This window comes from Triticum dicoccoides, chromosome 7B (genome assembly GCF_002162155.2).
Source record: "Triticum dicoccoides isolate Atlit2015 ecotype Zavitan chromosome 7B, WEW_v2.0, whole genome shotgun sequence".
Classification (NCBI taxonomy): Eukaryota; Viridiplantae; Streptophyta; class Magnoliopsida; order Poales; family Poaceae; genus Triticum; species Triticum dicoccoides.
The window spans coordinates 746,431,742-746,450,085 of NC_041393.1; the positions used below are offsets into that span (position 1 = coordinate 746,431,742).

At 44.1% G+C, this 18,344-nt stretch overlaps 1 pseudogene; it reads left to right on the plus strand.

The window, feature by feature from the left end:
* The first annotated feature begins 14,567 nt into the window (after positions 1 to 14,567).
* On the plus strand, positions 14,568 to 15,549 carry LOC119338882 (annotated as a pseudogene).
* The last annotated feature ends 2,795 nt before the right edge of the window (positions 15,550 to 18,344 follow it).

Here is an 18,344-nt window from a genome sequence, read left to right on the forward strand (position 1 = left end):
ACTATGTCGAAGATTAACTCCTCGCTCCGGAAGTTATTCACGGATCCGAAGACCACCTCGAGTGTGACCGAGCCTGTACAGCTGGCTTCTACCCCTAGTATGACACCTTTGAAGGTTGTCTTTGTGGATTTAATCCTTGAAGGATCGATGCCCATTTTTCGCACTGTGTCCTGGTAAAGAAGGTTCAGGCTACTGCCGCCGTCCATTAGGACTCTGGTAAGGTGAAATCCGTCGATAATTGGGTCTAGGACCAGTGCGGCAAATCCGCCGTGACGGATGCTGGTGGGATGGTCCCTTCAATCGAAGGTGATCAGGCAGGAGGACCATGGGTTGAACTTTGGGGCGACTGGCTCCAACGCATAGACGTCCTTGAGAGCACGCTTCCGCTCCCTTTTGGGGATGTGGGTTGCGTATATCATATTCACCGTCCGTACTTGCGGGGGAAATCCCTTCTGTCCTTTGTTGTTCGCCGGCCGGGGCCCCTCTCGTCATCGCTATGTAGCCCCTTGTCTCTGGTCTCGGCACTTAACTTGCCTGCCTACTTGAACACCCAACAATCCCTGTTGGTGTGATTGGCTGGCTGTTCGAGGGTGCCGTGTATCTAGCACGAGCGATCGAGTATCCGGTCTAAGATGGATGGGCCCTGAGGGTTTCTTTTGAATGGCTTCTTCCGCTGACCCGGTTTAGAGCCTCTGAATCCGGCATTGACTGCCATATCTTCAGTATTGTCACCGTTAATGCGGCGCTCTTGGTATCCGAATTGCCGGGGCTCTTGGTTATGTTATTGCTACGAGCTAGCCAGTTGTCTTCACTCGCGCAGAAGAAGGTCATGAGTGCCGTGAGGGCTGACATAGACTTCGGCTTTTCCTGTCCTAGGTGCCGGGCAAGGCATTCATCTCGGATGTTGTGCCTGAAGGCTGCAAGGGCTTCGGCGTCCGTATAATGGACTATTTGGTTTTTCTTGGTTAGGAACCGTGTCCAGAATTGTCTGGCCGATTCCTCTGGCTGCTGGATTATGTGGCTTAGGTCATCGGCGTCTGGTGGTCGCACATACGTGCCCTGGAAGTTGTCAAGGAATGCGGATTCCAGGTCCTCCCAACAACTAATTGACTCTGCTGGCAGGCTGTTAAGCCAATGTCGAGCTGGTCCTTTAAGCTTGAGCGGGAGGTACTTGATGGCGTGTAGATCATCACCACGGGCCATGTGGATATGAAGGAGATAATCCTCGATCCATACCACGGGATGTGTTGTGCCATCGTATGATTCAATGTTTACGGGTTTGAAGCCCTCAGGGATTTGATGATCCCTTACTTTGTCTATGAAGCATAGTGGGTGTGCGGCGCCCCTGTACTAGGCTATATCACGACGCAGCTCGAACGAGCTTGGTCTGTTGTATTCGGCCGGGCCATACTTATTATATCCGGTGTGACGGCTAGCGTCACGTGAAGCGGGGCGCCCATGCGATCCGTAGATCGATCTTGTTTGCCTTGCCTTATTCTCCAAGATGTCTCGCAGGTCTGTTGCATCTCCCATTACTCTGGTATGTTTTGAGCGGTGTCGGGGTGCGGCTTGGGTTGAGGGCCTGAAGGCCTCTCTATCGTGTCCACAGGGTGGTCGATCGGGCTCATCGTACGCTGGTGATGTAGGTTTAGTTGCTTCCTCCTCAAGTTGGGGTAGCAGCCTGCGCTTTGGGTAGCTCTTGGATGGGCGTTCTAGTTTATATTCTTCGGCCGCCAGGACTTCGGTCCATCTGTCGGCTAGCAAGTCTTGGTCAGCTCTAAGCTGCTGCTGTTTCTTCTTGAGGCTGCTTGCCGTGGCTATGAGCCAGCGTTTGAAACGCTTTTGTTCGACGGGATCCTCTGGCACGACGAATTCGTCGTCATCGAGGCTTGCCTCGTCTTTGGAGGGAGGCATGTAATTGTCGTCCTCATCCTCTTTGTCGGCCGCTCTCTCATGAGGGCTGGCTCCTTCATCCTCCTACACTGAATCCTGCTGGAGGGGGTTATCTTGGGCACTGTCCGGCGTATTGTTATCTCCGGTGCCGGAATCGCCGTTTTTGCTTTGGCGGGACTTAGAGTGGCGCCGCTGACGTCGGCGCTTGGGTTGCTTCTTGGAGGGGTCCTCCTCCGTTTTCTCCTCACCATCCCCCGCTTTAGGGGTGTCCACCATGTATATGTCATATGACGAGGTGGCTTTCCAGTTCCCTATAGGTGCTGGTTCTTGATCGTCTCCTTCATCGGCGTCCATGCCGTCAATGTCTTCGGAGTCAAAGTCGAGCATGTAGGTTAAATCGTCGACAGTGGCTACGAAGTGGGTGGTGGGTGGGCTACGAATTTCTTCGTCGTCCGTATCCCAACCGTGTTGGCCGTAGTCCGGCCAGGGCTCTCCTGACAAAGAGAGAGACCTTAACGAATTCAGGATATTGCGGAAAGGCGAGTGCTGAAAGACATCCGCGGCGGTGAACTCCATGACCGGAGCCCAATCGGGCTCAGTCGGAAGAGGTGCGGGATTTACGGAGTCCGGATCGGAGTCTGGCACCTTGGAGTCACGGGCCTTGCGAGGGACTAGGCTGGTATCCGGCTCTATCGCCGTAGAGGTTGCAGCTTCCGGGGTGGCGTCCAACCGTCCGTCCCCGACTGGCGCAGCGGGCTCCGAGCTAATGGTCGGAGCGGACACCTGAGCGGTGCTCTGGGTGTTGTCCGATGACAGAGCTAAATCATGCCCATCGTGACAGTGCGGCACGCTCGGTCGTGGCTCGAATCCGTCGAAGATCAAGCCCCTGCGGATGTCGGCCGTGTAGTTTAAGCTTCCAAACCTGACCTGGTGGCCAGGGGCGTAGCTTTCAATCTGCTCCAGATGGCCGAACGAGTCGGCCCGTAGTGCGAAACCCCCGAATACGAAGATCTGTCCGGGGAGAAAAGTCTCATCCCGGACCGTAGCGCGATTGTCGAGCGAAGAAGCCATCGGGCCTAAAGGCGACGACACAGAAGAACTCTCAATGAAAGCACCAATGTCGGTGTCAAAACCGGCGGATCTCGGGTAGGGGGTCCCGAACTGTGTGTCTAGGCGGATGGTAACAAGAGACAAGGGACACGATGTTTTTACCCAGGTTCGGGCCCTCTCGATGAAGGTAAAACCCTACTCCTGCTTGATTAATATTGTTGATATGGGTAGTACAAGAGTAGATCTACCACGAGATCGGAGTGGCTAAACCCTAGAAGCTAGCCTATGGTATGATTGTTGTTCGTCCTACGGACTAAAACTCTCCGGTTTATATAGACACCGGAGAGGGCTAGGGTTACACAGAGTCGGTTACAATGCGAGGAGATATTCATATCGTATCGCCAAGCTTGCCTTCCACTCCAAGGAAAGTCCCATCCGGACACGGGACGGAGTCTTCAATCTTGTATCTTCATAGTCCGGGAGTCCGGCCAAAGGTCTTAGTCCGGCCATCCGGACACCCCCTAATCCAGGACTCCCTCAGGCGCGCAGTGCTTTATAAGCCCCACTGCCGCACCCCCTCGAGCTCCTCTCCACTGCAGGCTTACGGGCCTACTTACTATTGCGTTGCCTGATGGGCCTACTGGGCCACCTGCGGGCCTAAATCCTGGCCCATGGTGGGTTTCTAGTCGTATTCAGGCCGTGGGGGCCCAGTTGGAGGCATTTTTTTCTTTACTTATTGTTGCTATTTTTATTTATTTTTTCCCAGATTTTTTGTTTTGTTTTCTGCATTATTTATTTTCTTTTGATTTTTTGCTTTATTTTTTAATTCTTTTTGCTTTTAGTTTTAGAAAAAAAATATAAACTTTCTGTTAGTGCCATTAGTTTTCAAATTTGAATACACCTTTTTTGTTTTGTTTTTGCTTTATTTATTTTATTTTGTTTCTACTTACAACAAAATACTTATTGTTGCTATTTTATTTTTTTTCCAGTTTTTTTGTTTTGTTTTCTGCATTATTTATTTATTTTTTGTTTTTTTGCTTTATTTTTTAATTATTTTTGCTTTTAGTTTTAGAAAAAATATAAACTTTCTGTTAGTGCCATTAGTTTTCAAATTTGAATACACCTTTTTTGTTTTGTTTTTGCTTTATTTATTTTATTTTGTTTCTACTTACAACAAAATACTTATTGTTGCTATTTTATTTTTTTCAGTTTTTTTGTTTTGTTTTCTACATTATTTATTTTCTTTTGTTTTTTGCTAATATTTTTTTTAAGAGGGGCATTGGTCCCGGTTGTTGCCTCCAACCGGTACCAATGGACCCGTCTAATTACTTATTTATTTTCTACAGCTGTTTTTTAGTTGATTCTTTCTGCAGCTGTTTTTTTAGTCCCACCTCGCCAAACGAGAGGCACTCGCAGCTGTTTATAAGCCCTGAGTGCAGAGACGATGAGGAAGAGGCTCAGTGCTCACCTACACATTGGTTCGCTTCAAGCCTTGAGGAAAATAGGGTAGACTGCACGGAGCTATGTGCAGTGCAGTTTACACTATTCCGAAAGGTTTGAAGCGAATTAACAAGCACTGCGCCTCTTTTTTATTTTTAATGACTTATTACCACACATAAATAAATGGAAAAAAATAAATATAGCAGAAAAGAAAAAAAACTATATAAAAAACTACTCAGAAATAAATAGAAGAAAAAACAGTTGAAGTTAACTTTACTAAAATCTTTTTTATTTTTAATGACTTATTACAACTCAGAAAAAAATAGAAAAAAATAAATATAGCAGAAAAGAAAAAAACTATAAAAAACTACTCAGAAATAAATAGAAGAAAAAAATAGTTGTGATTAACTTTACTTAAATCTTTTTTATTTTTAATGACTTATTACAACTCAGAAATAAATAGAAAAAAATAAATATATCCGAAAAGAAAAAAACTATATAAAAAACTACTCAGAAATAAATAAAAGGAAAAATAGTTGTGATTAACTTTACTAAAAAAATGAGCATAGATGCGCTTATAGAGAAAATTAAACCTAAATTCATAATAAATTTCTACTAACTTTAGAGAAATTCAGTATGAATTTAGGTCAAATTCCCTATATAAGGGCATCTATTTTCATTTTGAGAGGAGCTCAACAAGGCAGAGAGGAAGGGGCTTATAAACCGGTGTGAGCCCCCTTTGGTTGGCGAGGTGGGACTAAACTCTGGCACCATTTAGTCCCGGTTGGTGGTATGAACCGGGACTAATGGGCTGCCTTTGGTCCCGGTTCATGCCTCCAACCGGGACCAATAGTGGTGGGCCAGGAGCGAGGACCATTGGTGCCGGTTCGTCCCACCAACCAGGACCAAAAGGCCAGACGAACCGGGACCAATGGCCCACGTGGCCCGGCCGGCCCCCGAGGCTCACGAACCGGGTCCAATGCCCCCATTGGTCCCGGTTCTGGATTGAACCGGGACTAAAGGGCTGACCCGGCCTGGACCAATGCCCCCTTTTCTACTAGTGAAAGTGACTTGCCGGTAACGAGATTGAACGAGGTATTGGGATACCGACGATCGAATCTCGGTCAAGTAACGTACCGATTAACAAAGGGAATTGTATACGGGATTGCTTGAATCCTCGACATTGTGGTTCATCCGATGAGATCATCGTGGAACATGTGGGAGCCAACATGGGTATTCAGATCCTTCTGTTGGTTATTGGCTGGAGAATGTCTCGGTCATGTCTGCATGATTCCCGAACCCGTAGGGTCTAAACACTTAAGATTCGGTGACGCTAGAGTTGTTATGGGAAATAGTATGTGGTTACCGAAGGTTGTTTGGAGTCACGGATGAGATCCCGGACGTGACGAGGAGCTCCGGAATGGTCCGGAGGTGAAGATCGGTATATTGGACGAAGGGTATTGGAGTCCGGAATTGTTCCGGGGGTACCAGGTGATGACCATCGTGTCCGAAAGGGGTTTCGGAGGCCCCGGCAAGTGTTGGGGGGGCTTATGGGCCAAGGGAAGGGGGCACATCAGCTCAGTAAGGGGCTGAGCGCCCCTCCCACCCCATCTCACGTAACCTGGAGAGGTGGGGGCGCCACCCCTAGGGCAGCCGCCCCTCCCGGCTTGGGGGGTAAGTTTCCTAGGGGGTGGGGGCGCCCAAACCCATCTAGGGTTTCCCCTATGGCCGCCGCCCCTCCTCTAGGGAACCCTAGGGCGCCTCCTCCTCCTCCCTTCCCCCTATATATAGTGAGGGGGTGGGAGGGCTGCAGCAACCTTGTTTTTGGCGTAGCCCCTCCCTCCTCCAACTCTTTCTCCTCCTCTGTAGTGCTTGGGAAGCCCTGCCGAAGAACCACGAGCTTCATCACCACCACGCCGTCGTGCTGTCGGAGTTCTCCCTCAACTTCTCCTCTCCCCTTGCTGGATCAAGAATGAGGAGACGTCCCCGGGCTGTACGTGTGTTGAACGCGGAGGCACAGTTGTTCGGTGCTTAGATCGGAATCAACCGCAATCTGAATCGCTACGAGTACGACTCCTTCATCCGCGTTCTTGTAACGCTTCCGCTTAGCGATCTTCAAAGGTATGAAGATGCTCATCCTCTCCCTCTCTTGTTTTGAGAATCTCCATAGATTGACCTTGGTGTTGCGTAGAAAATTTTGAATTTCTGCTACGTTCCCCAACAGCTAAGTTCCAAGTAAGTTTCTGCTCTTTTCCTTTTTCTTTCTCTTTTCTAATTCTGACATTTGTTTCTGGACTTAGTAAAAAATGTCTAGGCACTTTCAAAAATCAAGCAACTGATTGAGGTCACTGTTTGGAATATTTCCAACAGTAAACATTTCAGTTTGTGATTATTTGGACATTTAAATTATTTTATAGCATTTAAATGCCCAAATGCAAAAGGAGTATGATTTAATTCAGAGCCCGAATATGTCATGGAAAAATGTGCATCACCTCTGGTTACTGTTCCCAGCATTTTCCAAGAATGATGAACATTTTTGAAAACCATTTGGACTTACTGAAAATATTTTGGTTGAACCTAGTGAATTCCTTTGAAGCTAGGGTTTAGGCAATCCCCATTTCTAGTTTCTTTCAAATTTAAACATGATGCACACATGAAGCTAGCCTAGTGCATTGCCAGAAGCTAGGGATGTGACAACTAACCCCCACTAAACAAGAATCTTGTCCCGAGATTCAAGCGTAGTGTAAGATGAAGGGGGACGCAACTAACACAATCTTCACGATCCAGGTTGCACTTCGTATGGACGTTGTTTTGATTACCATCTTTGTCTTGATGTCTTGTTTTGAGAACTCCAACTAACATGACAACAAGAGGAAAGGGAAAATTCTAGAAGGATCGATCTTCTCGAAGATCGACAACTCAGGATCAACTCACAAAGTGAGACATATCAACATCTCTCGAGCTGAGACACGAGGCACACATGCAAAGGGATGGACTGAAACAGATGATGAAGGTTCACCAGGTAGGCAACAATTTCACGCTTAAGAAGGTGGTGAACGGTTGTCAACGTAGCGAGGAGTTGAGTTGTCATGATACCATAACGAGACACCTTAGAGGAGGTGACTCGTAGAATCATACTCTAAGTGGCAAAAAGAATTACCTTTGATATAGAGATCATTGAGACCCTATATACCAGCCTAGGGCAATTCTCAAGGGATCGTTTGGAGGAATTCGGTAGAATGGCATACTTGGACTAGTATGGATGATGTGGATTACCTTGTTGAAGACAACGCAATGGACGGTTTCCTTATCATCGGAAATGGATGGGAACCATGGTAGAACCACTTTTGAAGACGATCATGATCAGTAATTACCGAGAAGGGTAGTCCATAGTAGAATGGCACAATGGCGGTGCAAGCTAGGAACAAAATGCTAATGCTGGGAATGATTCTAGTAACCGGGAAAAGCTCAACAGATGAGAGTGAGTCTACTGTCTGAAAGGTTATGTCATAATCGAAGAAACTGGGAGCAAATCCCAAATAATGCCGATGATAGGACCTAGTGCTTGCGCGTGCTCTCAAGAACTTGAGCATTTCCATATTCATCAGGGTTTTACCAATATCCATGTCAAGGGTCATGGCAACACAACATACTACCATGATGAATGGTGATGGATGCTGCTCATGCAAAGGAAGATAACACCTTCTCAGATTTCACCTTAGCGAGGCCAAGGAAACAAACTCTGGATGATCGACCGAGAGACATTCAACACTCCGCTTCTAATGTTCTCCTTGACGTGCTAGCATAAACCATTATAGGCATGGTTTGGTATCCAGAACACCAAGTAAAAGGTCGGACTTCGGGAACACAAAAAAATCCATAAGGAACAACTTCTGGGGTAAATCATACGAGATCCTTATGGGGATGTGGCCAACTTCCTCAATCAAGTTACTACAATAATAGGTCTTCCGGCTGGGTGTGTTGGCCACAACATCCACTTCACCGGTTACAGAGAGACCAATATTATAGTTCTTGGGAGACGTTCCAGCCATCATATCTTCCTGAGACTCATAACTGGTTGGTAACATGATATTCCTGACTTATCAGGTCTATAAGGACAAAAAAATGAAAGTTTGCAACACAAATCGATGAGATGACCTTGTGAGATTCTCGGGAAATGAACTACGATAGCAAGCTCCAAAATATGAACTGGTTCTGCTACAAACATGTCAGCACGCTGTCCTAGACAAGCATGACCACATAGTAGTCTTATAATAAAACACTACCGAGTTCCGGTGGGGAAACATCATCGAGGATATTGAAGTCCTTACATAAGGCATGCTCTTAAGAAGGAACTTCTTCTCCTTAAACAAATCAATCAGTGGCTTGGTGTGCTACGAAATTCATATGGAATGAAGATGATTAGTCTAACAGACCATAGAATACTTTGCACATGCATGGTTGATTTGGGATGATTCCAAAGGAAGAAAAAATAGACTTTCTCGAATTCACGGGGGCAACTTGCACCAAATGCACGTGAATCGGAGGAAGTCACTTCTTTCTTCAACATATGCTTCATGAACGCAGCATGAAGATATTGCTTATAGAAGTTTCCAATACTAGCTGGATGTTCAGCATAAATCATGGAGAAGGTAAAATGTTGCTGATGGGCTCATCAACAATTCATCCAGGTTTCCATATGAGTGGAGTTCCACAATTATGTGAACAAGGTGATAGCACTGGTCAGACCCAAGAGATATAATGGTGTATGCTCGAGGAAGCAACCACGAGTAAGACAACACTACGAATATCATTGGTTCTGATTTGATTTGACGATAACCCATACTCAAATCAAGGTTTTGACAAGACAATAGATCCAATAGTTGATCACGGGACCAATCGATGAAGATATCGCCTTTCTTCAACACACATACAAGATATCCCTTAAATTGAACTAAGTCGAACACGCATTTATCATCCAACTCTCCAAGTTGTTGTTTAGCTTAACCAACTAGCTCAGGGGTATCCAATACAGACTCTTGAAGAAGGGGTGGTTTACAAGAAACCAACTTGATCACAACTCAACATAGCGGTCAGGTGACAACCTGGTAATACTTCTGAGAAGATATTCGGAAAATCATGAACCACCGGTATGTTACTAAGCTCGAGAACAACTTTGCTTTTCAAGGCAAGATGATATGATCGAAAGAGCAAGGAATTAGCATAATCCAAACCCATTGATCGAAGAGTGCACCACGAAATATGGACTAGGTAGCATGATCAACTTTAGGGTGATGATTCAATAATCAACACGCTAAGAATATGGTTATTATCCATTTAACTACCAAGCAACGGAGTTGCTAGGAGTATAGATTTCGCACATCATGATTCACTTGTCGGCATTCCAGTTGCGGCAACACGGAACCGAGGAATGAATAATGATGGCGAGAAGTATCACTACGTCAAGAATTCAGAAGAGAATGTGCAATTCTCATGACATTCCTGACATAAAGTGGGTAATACTTCAGGGTAGAACAGACCAAAGCTGGATTGCATTTTGATCTGCGGAATACAACTGCTTTGACCCAATCCTAGATATGGATGAGGTACTGGAGTTTGTTTCTCCTAGTCATTCCGAGACAGAATGGCTTGACGGAACACAAGAGTAAAGGGCGTCGATTATCACGAATGCACTACTACTCCTGACTATCAATTGATAGACAAGGCCAGGAAACAACTAAACAGGAACAACTCAAAAGAATATATGATTTTCTGAGTTGTGGATGCATGGATTAGTATGTTGAACCAAGTTCAACATATTTCTTCTGGATAACCCATGCAGAAGGTAGAACTGGCAGAGTCACAACATAGATTGAGAACTCATCAAGAGCACCCTCGCTGTGATCTTTTGGTTTAACGAGGAACTTCTGCCATAAGCAGCTCATGGTATTTGGAAGAACGATATACCACGGACCTTGAGGACTATCGTAAAGGTTACTAATATCCTAAAGGAACTAGCAAACACTATAAATATGAAGTAAGTATGGTGAATCTCGGGTCCAAGAACCCAGGAGTATAATACCTACTAACTAAGTTGCATCACAGGATGCTTTCGAGAATGACGGCCAGAATCATCACACTGGGAACACAAATCATGGCTAGCTTACTAGATGGTACTCTAAGACACCTAGGGTCATAATAAAAATTCCAACATATATACTAAGGCAATGAAGTACCTCAACACACTAGTTAGTGTGGTTGATCTGGCACAAAGGAATTTCGGAACGGTAAGAAGGGATTTGAAAATGCATTAGACTATTTAGAAACATGGGATGACTCGGACAGCATAACGACTGTAAATGCTCGAAAAGATTTGATACATCCTACAAAATAGTGGAATAACCACTCGACATCACAATATCAAGGTTCCAAGACCAACTGTCAACACACGGAAGTAGTAGGAACTGAAGAAAGGCTTAAATCCATCAATAATATAAGTCTACAGATTAGTAACACGTGATCCTGGTAGAAAGAAGAGAGAGCCTAGTTCCTTAACCCCGTAGGGAAGATAAGATGACTCGGATCAGAACGGCATAGGGTAAAGGAGTAAAAAGAGCCGTACGTTTCCATCCACATTCAATTCCCTTATATAATAAAGAATTTCTAGACTCAACTTTGACTAGTTTGGCTTGGTAATCCTACAGGAAGTTAGGCTCTGATACCAAAGCTGTCAGGACCCCGATCCTAGGTCACATCGATCTAGCATGTAACACATCATATCACTTTGAGGCCTCACGCACGGTATTCCCACGGGTGCCACCTTACCTGGCCCGGGACCGTTTGCGCCTTTTGGCTCACGTATATGATAGTGCCGCTACAAGGGAAATTCGGTGGAAAATTTCGGCAGCATAACGGGTGGGTGGAAGAATCACATGGCTAATTTGGAAAAGGGAAACACCACATGTCTTCTATTTTCTCACAATGGCACTACAGATCGCTCCACGACCATGTCTTTTGTTTTGTACTCCGCATGGAACCGAAACACTACATGTTCTCCTAGCTGGCTGTTTAGAGAAAGTAAGTATTAGAGGGACGACTTCAAGAAGGTATTACATCCAAATATATGGCTAATTAGGAAAAAGGAAAAGGAAACTCTTTACTGAAAACAACAAACTCTTTCATTATAATTGTTTGAATTCTTGATATGGCAATTACACACAAGTTCTTCTTTCATTGGAATTAAATGGTTGGAAAATAGTTATACTGCCCTCGCAGAGTGGGACTGGTTTATTGTTTAAAATTTATTTGTTGTTTGTTGGTAACAGGAAATGAAGTCTGATAGGCACCCTTTTAACAGAAGAATTAAAGGTATCTCTCTTATGTGACCATGTACTGGAAGTTTCAATATGGCTTTACAAAAAAATATGATAATACTACTGATGGATGAGCCCAGACGACCCAAATGTTGAAGTATTGATGAATCAAAGAAAAATTACATATACTACCATGTGTTAAAGCAGTATATCGGTGCCGTTCAAGAAATGTGATTAATTAATTAGTTAATTTATAGCATCTACCTCCCAGGCTCCAACTAAAAGCAAGAAACGTGATTTATCTATTTCTACAGTGAACCAATATGAAAGTATAGAATGCGAATCTAGGAACAGAAAGAAAAGTTCAGCGAGGAAGCAAAGGAACACAAAAGATCTTTACAACAAACTTATAGGGCCCAGGTTAGCTGTTTATTCTAACACAATGTTACTGCAACAAATGGTGACAATTGGATTTAAAGCAACTTGCCCATTGTTTAGGTAACATAAGATTGTTTTCCCCTTGTCGGCCACCACTATACAGAAGAAATAGCAGAAGAGGCTTTGGTGGCAGTTGACTTTGAATCTACAGTTGCATCGTTCCTTGTGTTTTTTTTACCAATTTATCTTCTTCAACTTTTATCCGGATAAAGGTTTTGAGAAACCCACTCCATCTGCGACTACGGTGTTGGATGGATTCAATGTTTGTATCTTTGCTTACGGGAAAACTGACATTCGTAAACATTTACAATGCATGGAACATAAGGTGCTCGAGGGGTTAACTACAGAATTCTAGATGGACGCTTTTGAGTAACAAGGACATGCATGACCTCTTCCATTCTGAGGTTACTGTTAGTGTCTACAATGAACAATTTCATGATCCGATAACACAAGTCAGTACCTTATTGTTTACCATTGAGTTGTGGAGTGTAAAATCATGTCCTTGCTACTTTTGTCATTCAGTATACATGGTGTGATGGTGAAAGGAGAACACATGATGAATGGGGGGAGTACAAACAGAAAATTATGGACAATTGACCACCACAAACTATGTTTAAAGACAGATGCTCAAGGCTAACGATTCAAAGAAGCACATAAAACTTTTGCCACTTTTACAAACTTATGAAAACAGAAATGTAGTGATGATATTAAAACATGTTTAGCAATGAAAGGGAGCATCGATCAAAGTGTTGGACTATTGATGCATATGTATATTTGATTTTTCTCACACTAACCTTTGCTTGAGTTTGCTTGTCTCGGTCTTCTGAAACGAACACCAGTCACCTGGCACATGAGCCTAGGTTTCATCCTGTCCACCATCGATTTCCTGGCTGCATCTCCTCCTCCACATCCAGTAAATTCGTATGCATCATCACTGTGTCACAAGATTAGCAACAAAAGACTTGTCAGATTGAGGGGTACCATGCTAAGATTTCATTAAGAAAAGGTTGGATCGAGAAAAGGACATGCTCCTACAGGTAAGAGAACCAACAAGCCAGCGAGTCTTTTTGCCCGACCATCAGCTTGACCACACTTAGACGTACTCGGCTGTAGATGAAGTTGTGTACTGGGTTGAGGAGAAAGGAGGAGGCAGAGGCGCGACAGATGGAGACGCGCGAGCAAAGAGGCAGTCACTATTTATAGAGGAGAGCGCGCACAACGTGGCCAACGGGGAGGCGTCGGATGGGAGCGCGGTCCGCGTGAGGCCCACGGGGGCCATTGGATGGACGCAGGTTGGATAGAATGCCAAACGAACGGGAGGGAGCACTGGTTTTGTGGGAGGGGGTTAATAAATGATGCGCTGGTTTGTGGGGGGATTGGTTTCGAGGAGGAAGATGATGGCAAGTATTAAAGCAGATCGGTTCAGCAAGAGAATTGAAGGAGGAAGACGAACGAGATTGACCAAGGATAGAGTCCTTACGTGGGGCCCAAAGGATATGTCTAATACGTACTAGAGATTTTTTTTTTTGCGGGAATAGTGGAGATTTTTGGGGGGAAATCAAACAGGCTGGACTGAAGCTTATGGTTACCTTATGGCTTGTTTGGAGTGCACGAAAGAAAGCCATACATTAGTCGATTTTCATAGTTTTTGCAGGAAGTATATATTGAGACAAGCCGAAGGAGTTGAAGTTCAATATTGATGGTGGAATTGCAAAGAAGGGGAAGCTGCCGTTTTGTTTGAGTGCAAAGACGGGGATGCATCTATATTGTACTACCTACGAATATTGATCAATATTAACTAATCTTTATAAACCGAATCCGTATGATAGCTTAAACCATCAGTTTTAGTTTTTGTGTGCGCCTTATACTTTTGGACCTGTCGTCGTTGGTCCTTTAGGGTCCTTTTAGGTCTCAACATGTGGATTATGCATGAGTTCTGAACATTTTAGCAAAACGGATTAATGGAAGCTTAATGAATTTCTCAAGTTAGAGTCCAGCAAACTACATATTCCAGTAATATCAAACCTTCTAATAGATATTCCTTATTATGTATTCATCTATTACATATAAAAGATTGGATATGTTTTGTGAAGGCATGTGTAGCGCCCAAACAAGAAATAATCATGAGTCTACCCCGCAAAATAGCAAGTACACATACTAAATCTTCCACGAAGGAAGACATCACACACATGCGTCATCTATAGACTATATATCTACGTAATTAAATTCCACATGCATGCATACAAGCAAACACTCTCGAACAAGTCACCAAGCATGGCTAGCTGTTTGTTGCCGTACCCGGATCTAAGCCGCCAAGAAGGAAGACAGTGAGGAGGAGACAAATCTGCAACCTAGTTCTTGCAGCGCAAAACGTATATAAAGACATGCACTCCCCACCACTTTTGGCACACACACACAGCTACAGGTCTAAGTGTAACGTATGGTTGCACCAGCCAGCGGCCAAGTGTGCTTTGCCTAAAAAAAGTCTGAGTTGTGCTGCGTTGCCACGTCACCATACGATGAGAGGGCTCGAGGTGGTGGCCGTGCTAGCCATGGAGGCCATGGTCATCGGCACCGTTCACGCTGCGCAGTGCGGCTCCCAGGCTGGCGGGGCGACCTGCCCCAACTGCCTCTGCTGCAGCCTCTACGGCTGGTGCGGCTCCACTCCGGAATACTGCGGTGAGGGCTGCCAAAGTCAGTGCTCTAGCTGCGGCGGCGGTGTCACGCCTGTCACACCCAACCCCGTTGGTGGTGGCGTGTCCTCCGTTATCTCCCGCTCCCTATTCAACCAAATGCTACTCCACCGAAATGATCCGGGATGCCATGCTAGGGGCTTCTATACCTATGATGCCTTCGTCGCAGCCGCCGCCGCATTTCCTGGCTTCGGCACCACAGGCGACACCGCCACCCGAACGGGCCCTATGCATGGGGCTACTGCTTCAAGCAGGAGCAGAACCCCACCTCCAACTACTGCACCCCAAGCACGCAGTGGCCATGTGCACCTGGAAAGAGCTACTATGGCCGCGGGCCCATCCAGCTATCTCACAACTACAACTACAGGCAAGCAGTCCGGGCCATCGGGGCCGACCTTTTGGGCAACCCAAACATGGTGGCCACAAACCCGACCGTGTCGTTCAAAACTGCCATATGGTTTTGGATGACGGTGCAACCGCCCAAGCCCTCGAGCCATGCTGTGATCACGGGACAATGGGAACCGTCGACGACAGACAGGGCCGCGGGGCGGGTGCCCGGGTTTGGCGTCATCACGAACATCGTCAACGGCGGGATCGAGTGCGGGCACGGGCATGATAATTGTGTTGCCGATCGAATTGGGTTCTATAAACGCTACTGCAACATCTTTGGTATCGGCTACGGAGGCAACCTTGACTGCTACAAGCAGAGCCCCTTCGCTTAATAATTATTTATAATGTACGTGTGTAATTTTATTTTTCATTAAATAAATTTCAGACATGTAATCCTAATCTATATCTATCTATATCTATCTATCTATCTATACCTATACCTATACTAATTACACACTCCCAAAAAATTACCACCTTAATTAGATTTTACGAGCCGTTGATGAAGTGAGACCGAATTATTACGGTGTAGATCGATTCATAGTACGAGCCGTTGATCAAAGAAATTACCATGTTAATTAGAGAAAATTAGAAAATATAGGCCATTGATTTTGTGGGTCCAAATTACAACTGTTCAGATCTAATCGGAGAAGGTTTATTTTAATCTTCATAATTAGAAAAAAAAAACTATCTAACTAACAGACTAAAACTGCACGTAATTACCACATGGACTCAGAGGCAATATCCTCACGTTCCATCAAGTAGGTCAAGTTTAAAAAAACGCATCTTTTTTCTCTAGCTAAATATCTCACGCACATCTCTCTGTCAATCTCCCATGTATCATTTTTTTCCTGTGCTCTCTCAATCCGGCTCCTTCTCACACTTTTTTTCTAGAGAATAGTAAATCACGTTAAAAGTGATCCTAACAAATTCTACCCCTATAAAGAAGAAAGATCCTAACAAACTCTTATCCTGCCCGTAAGAGATTGTAATCACATGCAACGCCATGGACTAAGAGCAGGAGCAGAACGAAAACAACATCAAGATTGTCATGTCAGAAAGCCGTGCTCCGCCGACACCTGTACTGTGATGGAACTCTAGCCGTCAGAGAAACACGTCCTAGCCACAACATGCGTTTCAGCCACCGGTGCCCCGATCCTGACAAGGCCGCGTCGCGAGAGGCTAGCTCCACCACGGCTGTTCCTTCGCGCGACATAGAGATCAACGATGCGACGGACCAGAAGCTCCACCATGGCCGTTCCTTCACGTGACACAGAGATCGACGATGCGACGGACGATAAGCCGAGCGGGAATCGCTGTTCCGGCCAACCAATCATTTGTCCCAGCAAGATCCACATGTACCAGTTCATGTGTGTGCCCTGTAGCCCTGTACAGTATGTTCGTGTGCCACACTCTCATCTCTATTTTCTCTAGGTTCGTCCAATAGAAAAGATTGAGAAAGTTATTGAAGATATATGGGAAACCTCAAAGTGCAAATATCTTAGATCGTACAATCAGATATATCTCTTCTCGATATTCAATCCCCTATTCATCTTTTTTGATACTTCATCTTACGACCTAAAGAACAAAACACAACATACATGGAACGCGGGCAGTCAAATAGCAATATGCAGGCGAGCATCCTCCATCTGATGTCTGCTTTCTACTTTTTCATGGCAACAACGTCCCATGAGGACACCCAGTATATATCTATTTTGTTCTAGAAACTAATATTTCTTTGAACTATTGTATTGTGTTGAATCTGATAATCAATTTCCACGCACTTCGATAAATTCTTTTCTTATTTTTTTTAAGATTTGGATTTCAAGGGCAACTAATATACTAGTATTTTTCTTGATGCAAAGGTTCACAACTTACACAGACTTACAATCATGTTTGAATGCATTCCTTGCATGCATGCGTTTGCTCTTTATGTCATATAAGACCGAAATTATTGAAGAGCTTCCAACAAAACAAAGACGGATTATTGAAGAGCTGCCAACAAAGAAAGATGCATGTTGGTTGGAAGTATACTATCTAATGTTCTAACTGTACGATCTAAGCTGTTTTTTTTTTTTTTGCGGGAGTATGATGTATGCTGTTGGCTTTGAGATTCCTATATATCTTGCCGGTAATGATCATTGAGATTTCTCATCGGTCTAGCATGGATTTGTTGGTGTGCAAGAATATCACCTCTATAGGTTATAAAGCTTTTATATCTACAATTTCCACCTTCAGAACAATGAACTCCAAGAGTACACCACTTCTTTCACAAAATTCATTGCATCAAATAGTAATAATGATAATTTGAGTACTTGCTCAATAAAAAAATAAGCAAGTGTAATGCACTACCAGTCATATATATAGCAAGGTGAATTTTGTAATAGCACAAAAGTATTATTTAGGATGGAAATAAAATAAGAAAGTCTGCATGAAATGCGTACATACTTGCAATGATATTTAACATAAGTTCGTAGTTTATAAGATTAGCACGAAAAATTACTTAGTGTGACATGTATTAATATCCATTAATTTAAGAAGTTAGTAGTTTGCCATTGCCGACATTGGCTTCTTGTAAGTGTTTCTTCTTCAGTTGATATACAAATTGATCAAATCTAACATACCAAAGCCTGGTCGTTGTACAACATTATATTTTATAATAATCACTACTACAAAAAGGGCTGCTAGTGGCGCATCTGTTTTTGCTACTAATGGCGCACTACAGGTGCGCCACTAGCACCACGCCATTAGAATAGCCCACGGTGCGCCATTAGTATCTGGTATACTAATGTTGCACCACATAGAAGTGCGCCATTAGTAACAATTTTTTTTCAAAAAAATTTCAGATTTTTTTTTAATTTTATTTTCAATTTTTTTAATCTCAGGTCACTATGGCTTAATTTCGGGTCAATATGCTTAATCTCAGGTCAAATCGCACTTTGCGTACATACTTGCAATGATATTTAACATAAGTTTGTAGCTTATAAGATTAGCACGAAAAATTACTTAGTGTGACATGTATTAATATCCATTAATTTAAGAAGTTAGTAGTTTGCCATTGCCGACATTGGCTTCTTGTAAGTGTTTCTTCTTCAGTTGATATACAAATTGATCAAATCTAACATACCAA